Source organism: Chiloscyllium plagiosum, unplaced genomic scaffold, assembly GCF_037043375.1.
Source record: "Chiloscyllium plagiosum isolate Xiang-an unplaced genomic scaffold, Cpla_swu_hap1 HiC_scaffold_43, whole genome shotgun sequence".
Classification (NCBI taxonomy): domain Eukaryota; kingdom Metazoa; phylum Chordata; class Chondrichthyes; order Orectolobiformes; family Hemiscylliidae; genus Chiloscyllium; species Chiloscyllium plagiosum.
This window is the reverse complement of record NW_028270181.1, coordinates 47,820,852-47,833,555: the sequence shown is the minus strand read 5'-3', so window position 1 is coordinate 47,833,555 and position 12,704 is coordinate 47,820,852.

Below are 12,704 nucleotides of genomic sequence, written 5' to 3'. Positions count from 1 at the left end.
ATATTTATTATACCATCCAGCACAGAGTCAGTGCCCTAAACTGGACAGATTCTAAATTCCCTGGTTTTATATATATTTATAAAACCATCCAGCACAGAGTCAGTGCCCTAAACTGGACAGACTCTAAATCTCCTGGTTTTATATATATTTATTAAACCATCCAGCACAGATTCAGTGCCCTAAACTGGACAGAATCGAAATCTCCTGGTTTTACATATATTTATTAAACCATCCAGCACAGAGTCAGTGCCCTAAACTGGACAGACTCGAAATCTCCTGGTTTTACATATATTTATTAAACCATCCAGCACAGAGTCAGTACCCTAAACTGGACAGACTCTAAATCTCCTGGTTTTACATATATTTATTATACCATCCAGCACAGAGTCAGTGTCCTAAACTGGACAGACTCGAAATCTCCTGGTTTTATATATATTTATTAAACCATTCAGCGCAGAGTCAGTGCCCTAAACTGGACAGATTCTAAATCTCCTGCGTTTACATATATTTATTTAACCATCCAGCACAGAGTCAGTGCCCTAAACTGGACTGACTCTAAATCTCCTGCTTTTACATATATTTATTAAACCATCCAGCACAGAGTCAGTGCCCTAAACTGGACAGACTCGAAATCTCCTGGTTTTATATATATTTATTAAACCATCCAGCACAGAGTCAGTGCCCTAAACTGGACAGATTCTAAATTCCCTGGTTTTATATATATTTATTAAACCATCCAGCACAGAGTCAGTGCCCTAAACTGGACAGACTCTAAATCTCCTGTTTTTATATATATTTATTAAACCATCCAGCACAGAGTCAGTGCCCCAAACTGGACAGACTCTAAATCTCCTGCTTTTACATATATTTATTAAACCATCCAGCACAGAGTGAGTGCCCTAAACTGGACAGACTCTAAATCTCCTGCTTTTACATATATTTATTAAACCATCCAGCACAGAGTCAGTGTCCTCAACTGGACAGACTCTAAATCTCCTGGTTTTATATATATTTATTAAACAATCCAGCACAGAGTCAGTGTCCTAAACTGGACAGACTCTAAATCTCCTGGTTTTATATATATTTATTAAACCATCCAGCACAGAGTCAGTGCCCTAAACTGGACAGACTCTAAATTCCCTGGTTTTACATATATTTATTATACCATCCAGCACAGAGTCAGTGCCGTAAACTGGACAGACTCTAAATCTCCCGGTTTTACATATATTTATTAAACCATCCAGCACAGAGTCAGTGTCCTAAACTGGACAGACTCTAAATCTCCTGGTTTTACAAATATTTATTAAACCATCCAGCACAGAGTCAGTGCCCTAAACTGGACAGACTCGAAATCTCCTGGTTTTATATATATTTATTAAACCATCCAGCACAGAGTCAGTGCCCTAAACTGGACAGACTCTAAATCTCCTGGTTTTACATATATTTATTAAACCATCCAGCACAGAGTCAGTGTCCTAAACTGGACAGACTCGAAATCTCCTGGTTTTACATATATTTATTAAACCATCCAGCACAGAGTCAGTGCCGTAAACTGGACAGACTCCAAATCTCCTGGTTTTACATATATTTATTAAACCATCCAGCACAGAGTCAGTGCCCTAAACTGGACAGACTCTAAATCTCCTGGTTTTATATATATTTATTAAACCATCCAGCACAGAGTCAGTGCCCTAAACTGGACAGACTCGAAATCCCCTGGTTTTACATATATTTATTAAACCATCCAGCACAGAGTCAGTGTCCTAACCTGGACAGACTCTAAATCTCCTGGTTTTATATATATTTATTATACCATCCAGCACAGAGTCAGTGCCCTAAACTGGACAGACTCGAAATCCCCTGGTTTTACATATATTTATTAAACCATCCAGCACAGAGTCAGTGTCCTAACCTGGACAGACTCTAAATCTCCTGGTTTTATATATATTTATTATACCATCCAGCACAGAGTCAGTGCCCTAAACTGGACAGACTCTAAATCTCCTGGTTTTACATATATTTATTAAACCATCCAGCACAGAGTCAGTGCTCTAAACTGGACAGACTCTAAATCTCCTGGTTTTATATATATTTATGAAACCATCCAGCACAGAGTCAGTGCCCCAAACTGAACAGACTCTAAATCTCCTGGTTTTACATATATTTATTAAACCATCCAGCACAGAGTCAGTGCCCTAAACTGGACAGACTCTAAATCCCCTGGTTTTATATATATTTATTAAACCATCCAGCACAGAGTCAGTGTCCTAAACTGGACAGACTCTAAATCTCCTAGGTTTATATATATTTATTAAACCATCCGGCACAGAGTCAGTGCCCTAAACTGGACAGACTCTAAATCTCCTGGTTTTACATATATTTATTAAACCATCCAGCACAGAGTCAGTGTCCTAAACTGGACAGACTCTAAATCTCCTGGTTTTACATATATTTATTAAACCATCCAGCACAGAGTCAGTGCACTAAACTGGACAGACTCGAAATCTCCTGGTTTTATACATATTTATTATATCATCCAGCACAGAGTCAGTGCCCTAAACTGGACAGACTCTAAATCTCCTGGTTTTATATATATTTATTAAACCATCCAGCACAGAGTCAGTGCCCTAAACTGGACAGACTCTAAATCTCCTGGTTTTACATATATTTATTAAACCATCCAGCACAGAGTCAGTGCCCTAAACTGGACAGACTCGAAATCTCCTGGTTTTACATATATTTATTAAACCATCCAGCACAGAGTCAGTGCCCCAAACTGGACAGACTCTAAATCTCCTGGTTTTACATATATTTATTAAACCATCCAGCACAGAGTCAGTGTCCTCAACTGGACAGACTCTAAATCTCCTGGTTTTATATATATTTATTAAACAATCCAGCACAGAGTCAGTGTCCTAAACTGGACAGACTCTAAATCTCCTGGTTTTATATATATTTATTAAACCATCCAGCACAGAGTCAGTGCCCTAAACTGGACAGACTCTAAATTCCCTGGTTTTACATATATTTATTATACCATCCAGCACAGAGTCAGTGCCGTAAACTGGACAGACTCTAAATCTCCCGGTTTTACATATATTTATTAAACCATCCAGCACAGAGTCAGTGTCCTAAACTGGACAGACTCTAAATCTCCTGGTTTTACAAATATTTATTAAACCATCCAGCACAGAGTCAGTGCCCTAAACTGGACAGACTCGAAATCTCCTGGTTTTATATATATTTATTAAACCATCCAGCACAGAGTCAGTGCCCTAAACTGGACAGACTCTAAATCTCCTGGTTTTATATATATTTATTAAACCATCCAGCACAGAGTCAGTGCCCTAAACTGGACAGACTCGAAATCCCCTGGTTTTACATATATTTATTAAACCATCCAGCACAGAGTCAGTGTCCTAACCTGGACAGACTCTAAATCTCCTGGTTTTATATATATTTATTATACCATCCAGCACAGAGTCAGTGCCCTAAACTGGACAGACTCGAAATCCCCTGGTTTTACATATATTTATTAAACCATCCAGCACAGAGTCAGTGTCCTAACCTGGACAGACTCTAAATCTCCTGGTTTTATATATATTTATTATACCATCCAGCACAGAGTCAGTGCCCTAAACTGGACAGACTCTAAATCTCCTGGTTTTACATATATTTATTAAACCATCCAGCACAGAGTCAGTGCTCTAAACTGGACAGACTCTAAATCTCCTGGTTTTATATATATTTATGAAACCATCCAGCACAGAGTCAGTGCCCCAAACTGAACAGACTCTAAATCTCCTGGTTTTACATATATTTATTAAACCATCCAGCACAGAGTCAGTGCCCTAAACTGGACAGACTCTAAATCTCCTGGTTTTATATATATTTATTAAACCATCCAGCACAGAGTCAGTGCCCCAAACTGGACAGATTCTAAATCTCCTGGTTTTACATATATTTATTAAACCATCCAGCACAGAGTCAGTGCCCTAAACTGGACAGACTCTAAATCTCCTGGTTTTACATATATTTATTAAACCATCCAGCACAGAGTCAGTGCCCTGAACTGGACAGGCTCGAAATCTCCTGGTTTTACATATATTTATTAAACCATCCAGCACAGAGTCAGTGCCCTAAACTGGACAGACTCTAAATCCCCTGGTTTTATATATATTTATTAAACCATCCAGAACAGAGTCAGTGCCCTCAACTGGACAGACTCTAAATCTCCTGGTTTTACATATATTTATTGAACCTTCCAGAACAGAGTCAGTGCCCTAAACTGGACAGACTCTAAATCCCCTGGTTTTACATATATTTATTAAACCATCCAGCAGAGAGTCAGTGCCCTAAACTGGACAGACTCTAAATCTCCTGGTTTTATATATATTTATTAAACCATCCAGCACAGAGTCAGTGCCCCAAACTGGACAGACTCTAAATCTCCTGGTTTTACATATATTTATTAAACCATCCAGCACAGAGTCAGTGTCCTAAACTGGACAGACTCTAAATCTCCTGGTTTTATATATATTTATTAAACCATCCGGCACAGAGTCAGTGCCCTAAACTGGACAGACTCGAAATCTCCTGGTTTTACATATATTTATTAAACCATCCAGCACAGAGTCAGTGCCCTAAACTGGACAGACTCGAAATCTCCTGGTTTTACATATATTTATTAAACCATCCAGCACAGAGTCAGTACCCTAAACTGGACAGACTCTAAATCTCCTGGTTTTACATATATTTATTATACCATCCAGCACAGAGTCAGTGTCCTAAACTGGACAGACTCGAAATCTCCTGGTTTTATATATATTTATTAAACCATTCAGCGCAGAGTCAGTGCCCTAAACTGGACAGATTCTAAATCTCCTGCGTTTACATATATTTATTTAACCATCCAGCACAGAGTCAGTGCCATAAACTGGACTGACTCTAAATCTCCTGCTTTTACATATATTTATTAAACCATCCAGCACAGAGTCAGTGCCCTAAACTGGACAGACTCGAAATCTCCTGGTTTTATATATATTTATTAAACCATCCAGCACAGAGTCAGTGCCCTAAACTGGACAGATTCTAAATTCCCTGGTTTTATATATATTTATTAAACCATCCAGCACAGAGTCAGTGCCCTAAACTGGACAGACTATAAATCTCCTGTTTTTATATATATTTATTAAACCATCCAGCACAGAGTCAGTGCCCCAAACTGGACAGACTCTAAATCTCCTGCTTTTACATATATTTATTAAACCATCCAGCACAGAGTGAGTGCCCTAAACTGGACAGACTCTAAATCTCCTGGTTTTACATATATTTATTAAACCATCCAGCACAGAGTCAGTGTCCTCAACTGGACAGACTCTAAATCTCCTGGTTTTATATATATTTATTAAACAATCCAGCACAGAGTCAGTGTCCTAAACTGGACAGACTCTAAATCTCCTGGTTTTATATATATTTATTAAACCATCCAGCACAGAGTCAGTGCCCTAAACTGGACAGACTCTAAATTCCCTGGTTTTACATATATTTATTATACCATCCAGCACAGAGTCAGTGCCGTAAACTGGACAGACTCTAAATCTCCCGGTTTTACATATATTTATTAAACCATCCAGCACAGAGTCAGTGTCCTAAACTGGACAGACTCTAAATCTCCTGGTTTTACAAATATTTATTAAACCATCCAGCACAGAGTCAGTGCCGTAAACTGGACAGACTCGAAATCTCCTGGTTTTATATATATTTATTAAACCATCCAGCACAGAGTCAGTGCCCTAAACTGGACAGACTCTAAATCTCCTGGTTTTACATATATTTATTAAACCATCCAGCACAGAGTCAGTGTCCTAAACTGGACAGACTCGAAATCTCCTGGTTTTACATATATTTATTAAACCATCCAGCACAGAGTCAGTGCCGTAAACTGGACAGACTCCAAATCTCCTGGTTTTACATATATTTATTAAACCATCCAGCACAGAGTCAGTGCCCTAAACTGGACAGACTCTAAATCTCCTGGTTTTATATATATTTATTAAACCATCCAGCACAGAGTCAGTGCCCTAAACTGGACAGGCTCGAAATCTCCTGGTTTTACATATATTTATTAAACCATCCAGCACAGAGTCAGTGCCCTAAACTGGACAGACTCTAAATCCCCTGGTTTTATATATATTTATTAAACCATCCAGAACAGAGTCAGTGCCCTCAACTGGACAGACTCTAAATCTCCTGGTTTTACATATATTTATTGAACCTTCCAGAACAGAGTCAGTGCCCTAAACTGGACAGACTCTAAATCCCCTGGTTTTACATATATTTATTAAACCATCCAGCAGAGAGTCAGTGCCCTAAACTGGACAGACTCTAAATCTCCTGGTTTTATATATATTTATTAAACCATCCAGCACAGAGTCAGTGCCCCAAACTGGACAGACTCTAAATCTCCTGGTTTTACATATATTTATTAAACCATCCAGCACAGAGTCAGTGTCCTAAACTGGACAGACTCTAAATCTCCTGGTTTTACATACATTTATTTTCCCATCCGGCACAGAGTCAGTGCCCTAAACTGGACAGACTCTAAATCTCCTGGTTTTACATATATTTATTAAACCATCCAGCACAGAGTCAGTGCCCTAAACTGGACAGACTCGAAATCTCCTGGTTTTACATATATTTATTAAACCATCCAGCACAGAGTCAGTACCCTAAACTGGACAGACTCTAAATCTCCTGGTTTTACATATATTTATTATACCATCCAGCACAGAGTCAGTGTCCTAAACTGGACAGACTCGAAATCTCCTGGTTTTATATATATTTATTAAACCATTCAGCGCAGAGTCAGTGCCCTAAACTGGACAGATTCTAAATCTCCTGCGTTTACATATATTTATTTAACCATCCAGCACAGAGTCAGTGCCCTAAACTGGACTGACTCTAAATCTCCTGCTTTTACATATATTTATTAAACCATCCAGCACAGAGTCAGTGCCCTAAACTGGACAGACTCGAAATCTCCTGGTTTTATATATATTTATTAAACCATCCAGCACAGAGTCAGTGCCCTAAACTGGACAGATTCTAAATTCCCTGGTTTTATATATATTTATTAAACCATCCAGCACAGAGTCAGTGCCCTAAACTGGACAGACTCTAAATCTCCTGTTTTTATATATATTTATTAAACCATCCAGCACAGAGTCAGTGCCCCAAACTGGACAGACTCTAAATCTCCTGCTTTTACATATATTTATTAAACCATCCAGCACAGAGTGAGTGCCCTAAACTGGACAGACTCTAAATCTCCTGGTTTTACATATATTTATTAAACCATCCAGCACAGAGTCAGTGTCCTCAACTGGACAGACTCTAAATCTCCTGGTATTATATATATTTATTAAACAATCCAGCACAGAGTCAGTGTCCTAAACTGGACAGACTCTAAATCTCCTGGTTTTATATATATTTATTAAACCATCCAGCACAGAGTCAGTGCCCTAAACTGGACAGACTCTAAATTCCCTGGTTTTACATATATTTATTATACCATCCAGCACAGAGTCAGTGCCGTAAACTGGACAGACTCTAAATCTCCCGGTTTTACATATATTTATTAAACCATCCAGCACAGAGTCAGTGTCCTAAACTGGACAGACTCTAAATCTCCTGGTTTTACAAATATTTATTAAACCATCCAGCACAGAGTCAGTGCCCTAAACTGGACAGACTCGAAATCTCCTCGCTTTATATATATTTATTAAACCATCCAGCACAGAGTCAGTGCCCTAAACTGGACAGACTCTAAATCTCCTGGTTTTACATATATTTATTAAACCATCCAGCACAGAGTCAGTGTCCTAAACTGGACAGACTCGAAATCCCCTGGTTTTACATATATTTATTAAACCATCCAGCACAGAGTCAGTGCCGTAAACTGGACAGACTCCAAAACTCCTGGTTTTACATATATTTATTAAACCATCCAGCACAGAGTCAGTGTCCTAAACTGGACAGACTCTAAATCTCCTGGTTTTACAAATATTTATTAAACCATCCAGCACAGAGTCAGTGCCGTAAACTGGACAGACTCGAAATCTCCTGGTTTTATATATATTTATTAAACCATCCAGCACAGAGTCAGTGCCCTAAACTGGACAGACTCTAAATCTCCTGGTTTTACATATATTTATTAAACCATCCAGCACAGAGTCAGTGTCCTAAACTGGACAGACTCGAAATCTCCTGGTTTTACATATATTTATTAAACCATCCAGCACAGAGTCAGTGCCGTAAACTGGACAGACTCCAAATCTCCTGGTTTTACATATATTTATTAAACCATCCAGCACAGAGTCAGTGCCCTAAACTGGACAGACTCTAAATCTCCTGGTTTTATATATATTTATTAAACCATCCAGCACAGAGTCAGTGCTCTAAACTGGACAGACTCTAAATCTCCTGGTTTTATATATATTTATGAAACCATCCAGCACAGAGTCAGTGCCCCAAACTGAACAGACTCTAAATCTCCTGGTTTTACATATATTTATTAAACCATCCAGCACAGAGTCAGTGCCCTAAACTGGACAGACTCTAAATCTCCTGGTTTTATATATATTTATTAAACCATCCAGCACAGAGTCAGTGCCCTAAACTGGACAGACTCTAAATCTCCTGGTTTTACATATATTTATTAAACCATCCAGCACAGAGTCAGTGCCCTAAACTGGACAGACTCTAAATCCCCTGGTTTTATATATATTTATTAAACCATCCAGAACAGAGTCAGTGCCCTCAACTGGACAGACTCTAAATCTCCTTGCTTTACATATATTTATTGAACCTTCCAGAACAGAGTCAGTGCCCTAAACTGGACAGACTCTAAATCCCCTGGTTTTACATATATTTATTAAACCATCCAGCAGAGAGTCAGTGCCCTAAACTGGACAGACTCTAAATCTCCTGGTTTTATATATATTTATTAAACCATCCAGCACAGAGTCAGTGCCCCAAACTGGACAGACTCTAAATCTCCTGGTTTTACATATATTTATTAAACCATCCAGCACAGAGTCAGTGTCCTAAACTGGACAGACTCTAAATCTCCTGGTTTTATATATATTTATTAAACCATCCGGCACAGAGTCAGTGCCCTAAACTGGACAGACTCTAAATCTCCTGGTTTTACATATATTTATTAAACCATCCAGCACAGAGTCAGTGCCCTAAACTGGACAGACTCGAAATCTCCTGGTTTTACATATATTTATTAAACCATCCAGCACAGAGTCAGTACCCTAAACTGGACAGACTCTAAATCTCCTGGTTTTACATATATTTATTATACCATCCAGCACAGAGTCAGTGTCCTAAACTGGACAGACTCGAAATCTCCTGGTTTTATATATATTTATTAAACCATTCAGCGCAGAGTCAGTGCCCTAAACTGGACAGATTCTAAATCTCCTGCGTTTACATATATTTATTTAACCATCCAGCACAGAGTCAGTGCCCTAAACTGGACTGACTCTAAATCTCCTGCTTTTACATATATTTATTAAACCATCCAGCACAGAGTCAGTGCCCTAAACTGGACAGACTCGAAATCTCCTGGTTTTATATATATTTATTAAACCATCCAGCACAGAATCAGTGCCCTAAACTGGACAGATTCTAAATTCCATGGTTTTATATATATTTATTAAACCATCCAGCACAGAGTCAGTGCCCTAAACTGGACAGACTCTAAATCTCCTGTTTTTATATATATTTATTAAACCATCCAGCACAGAGTCAGTGCCCCAAACTGGACAGACTCTAAATCTCCTGCTTTTACATATATTTATTAAACCATCCAGCACAGAGTGAGTGCCCTAAACTGGACAGAATCGAAATCTCCTGGTTTTACATATATTTATTAAACCATCCAGCACAGAGTCAGTGCCCTAAACTGGACAGACTCTAAATCTCCTGGTTTTATATATATTTATTAAACCATCCAGCACAGAGTCAGTGCCCTAAACTGGACAGACTCGAAATCTCCTGGTTTTACATATATTTATTAAACCATCCAGCACAGAGTCAGTGTCCTAACCTGGACAGACTCTAAATCTCCTGGTCTTATATATATTTATTATACCATCCATCAAAGAGTCAGTGCCCTAAACTGGACAGACTCGAAATCTCCTGGTTTTACATATATTTATTAAACCATCCAGCACAGAGTCAGTGTCCTAACCTGGACAGACTCTAAATCTCCTGGTTTTATATATATGTATTAAACCATCCAGCACAGAGTCAGTGCCCTAAACTGGACAGAATCGAAATCTCCTGGTTTTACATATATTTATTAAACCATCCAGCACAGAGTCAGTGCCCCAAACTGGACAGACACTAAATCTCCTGGTTTTATATATATTTATTAAACCATCCAGCACAGAGTCAGTGCCCTAAACTGGACAGACTCTAAATCTCCTGGTCTTATATACATTTATTATACCATCCATCAAAGAGTCAGTGCCCTAAACTGGACAGACTCTAAATCTCCTGATTTTACATATATTTATTAAACCATCCAGCACAGAGTCAGTGCCCTAAACTGGACAGACTCTAAATCTCCTGGTTTTACATATATTTATTAAACCATCCAGCACAGAGTCAGTGCCCTCAACTAGACAGACTCTAAATCCCCTGGTTTTACATATATTTATTAAACCATCCAGACCAGAGTCAGTGCCCTAAACTGGACAGACTCTAAATCTCCTGGTTTTACATATATTTATTAAACCATCCAGCACAGAGTCAGTGCCCTAAACTGGACAGACTCTAAATCTCCTGGTTTTACATATATTTATTAAACCATCCAGCAAAGAGTCAGTGTCCTAAACTGGACAGACTCTAAATCTCCTGGTTTTATATATATTTATTAAACCATCCAGCACAGAGTCAGTGCCCTAAACTGGACAGACTCTAAATCTCCCGGTTTTATATATATTTATTAAACCATCCAGCACAGAGTCAGTGCCGTAAACTGGACAGACTCCAAATCTCCTGGTTTTACATATATTTATTAAACCATCCAGCACAGAGTCAGTGCCCTAAACTGGACAGACTCTAAATCTCCTGGTTTTATATATATTTATTAAACCATCCAGCACAGAGTCAGTGCCCTAAACTGGACAGACTCGAAATCCCCTGGTTTTACATATATTTATTAAACCATCCAGCACAGAGTCAGTGTCCTAACCTGGACAGACTCTAAATCTCCTGGTTTTATATATATTTATTATACCATCCAGCACAGAGTCAGTGCCCTAAACTGGACAGACTCGAAATCCCCTGGTTTTACATATATTTATTAAACCATCCAGCACAGAGTCAGTGTCCTAACCTGGACAGACTCTAAATCTCCTGGTTTTATATATATTTATTATACCATCCAGCACAGAGTCAGTGCCCTAAACTGGACAGACTCTAAATCTCCTGGTTTTACATATATTTATTAAACCATCCAGCACAGAGTCAGTGCTCTAAACTGGACAGACTCTAAATCTCCTGGTTTTATATATATTTATGAAACCATCCAGCACAGAGTCAGTGCCCCAAACTGAACAGACTCTAAATCTCCTGGTTTTACATATATTTATTAAACCATCCAGCACAGAGTCAGTGCCCTAAACTGGACAGACTCTAAATCTCCTGGTTTTATATATATTTATTAAACCATCCAGCACAGAGTCAGTGCCCTAAACTGGACAGACTCTAAATCTCCTGGTTTTACATATATTTATTAAACCATCCAGCACAGAGTCAGTGCCCTAAACTGGACAGACTCTAAATCCCCTGGTTTTATATATATTTATTAAACCATCCAGAACAGAGTCAGTGCCCTCAACTGGACAGACTCTAAATCTCCTGGTTTTACATATATTTATTGAACCTTCCAGAACAGAGTCAGTGCCCTAAACTGGACAGACTCTAAATCCCCTGGTTTTACATATATTTATTAAACCATCCAGCAGAGAGTCAGTGCCCTAAACTGGACAGACTCTAAATCTCCTGGTTTTATATATATTTATTAAACCATCCAGCACAGAGTCAGTGCCCCAAACTGGACAGACTCTAAATCTCCTGGTTTTACATATATTTATTAAACCATCCAGCACAGAGTCAGTGTCCTAAACTGGACAGACTCTAAATCTCCTGGTTTTATATATATTTATTAAACCATCCGGCACAGAGTCAGTGCCCTAAACTGGACAGACTCTAAATCTCCTGGTTTTACATATATTTATTAAACCATCCAGCACAGAGTCAGTGCCCTAAACTGGACAGACTCGAAATCTCCTGGTTTTACATATATTTATTAAACCATCCAGCACAGAGTCAGTACCCTAAACTGGACAGACTCTAAATCTCCTGGTTTTACATATATTTATTATACCATCCAGCACAGAGTCAGTGTCCTAAACTGGACAGACTCGAAATCTCCTGGTTTTATATATATTTATTAAACCATTCAGCGCAGAGTCAGTGCCCTAAACTGGACAGATTCTAAATCTCCTGCGTTTACATATATTTATTTAACCATCCAGCACAGAGTCAGTGCCCTAAACTGGACTGACTCTAAATCTCCTGCTTTTACATATATTTATTAAACCATCCAGCACAGAGTCAGT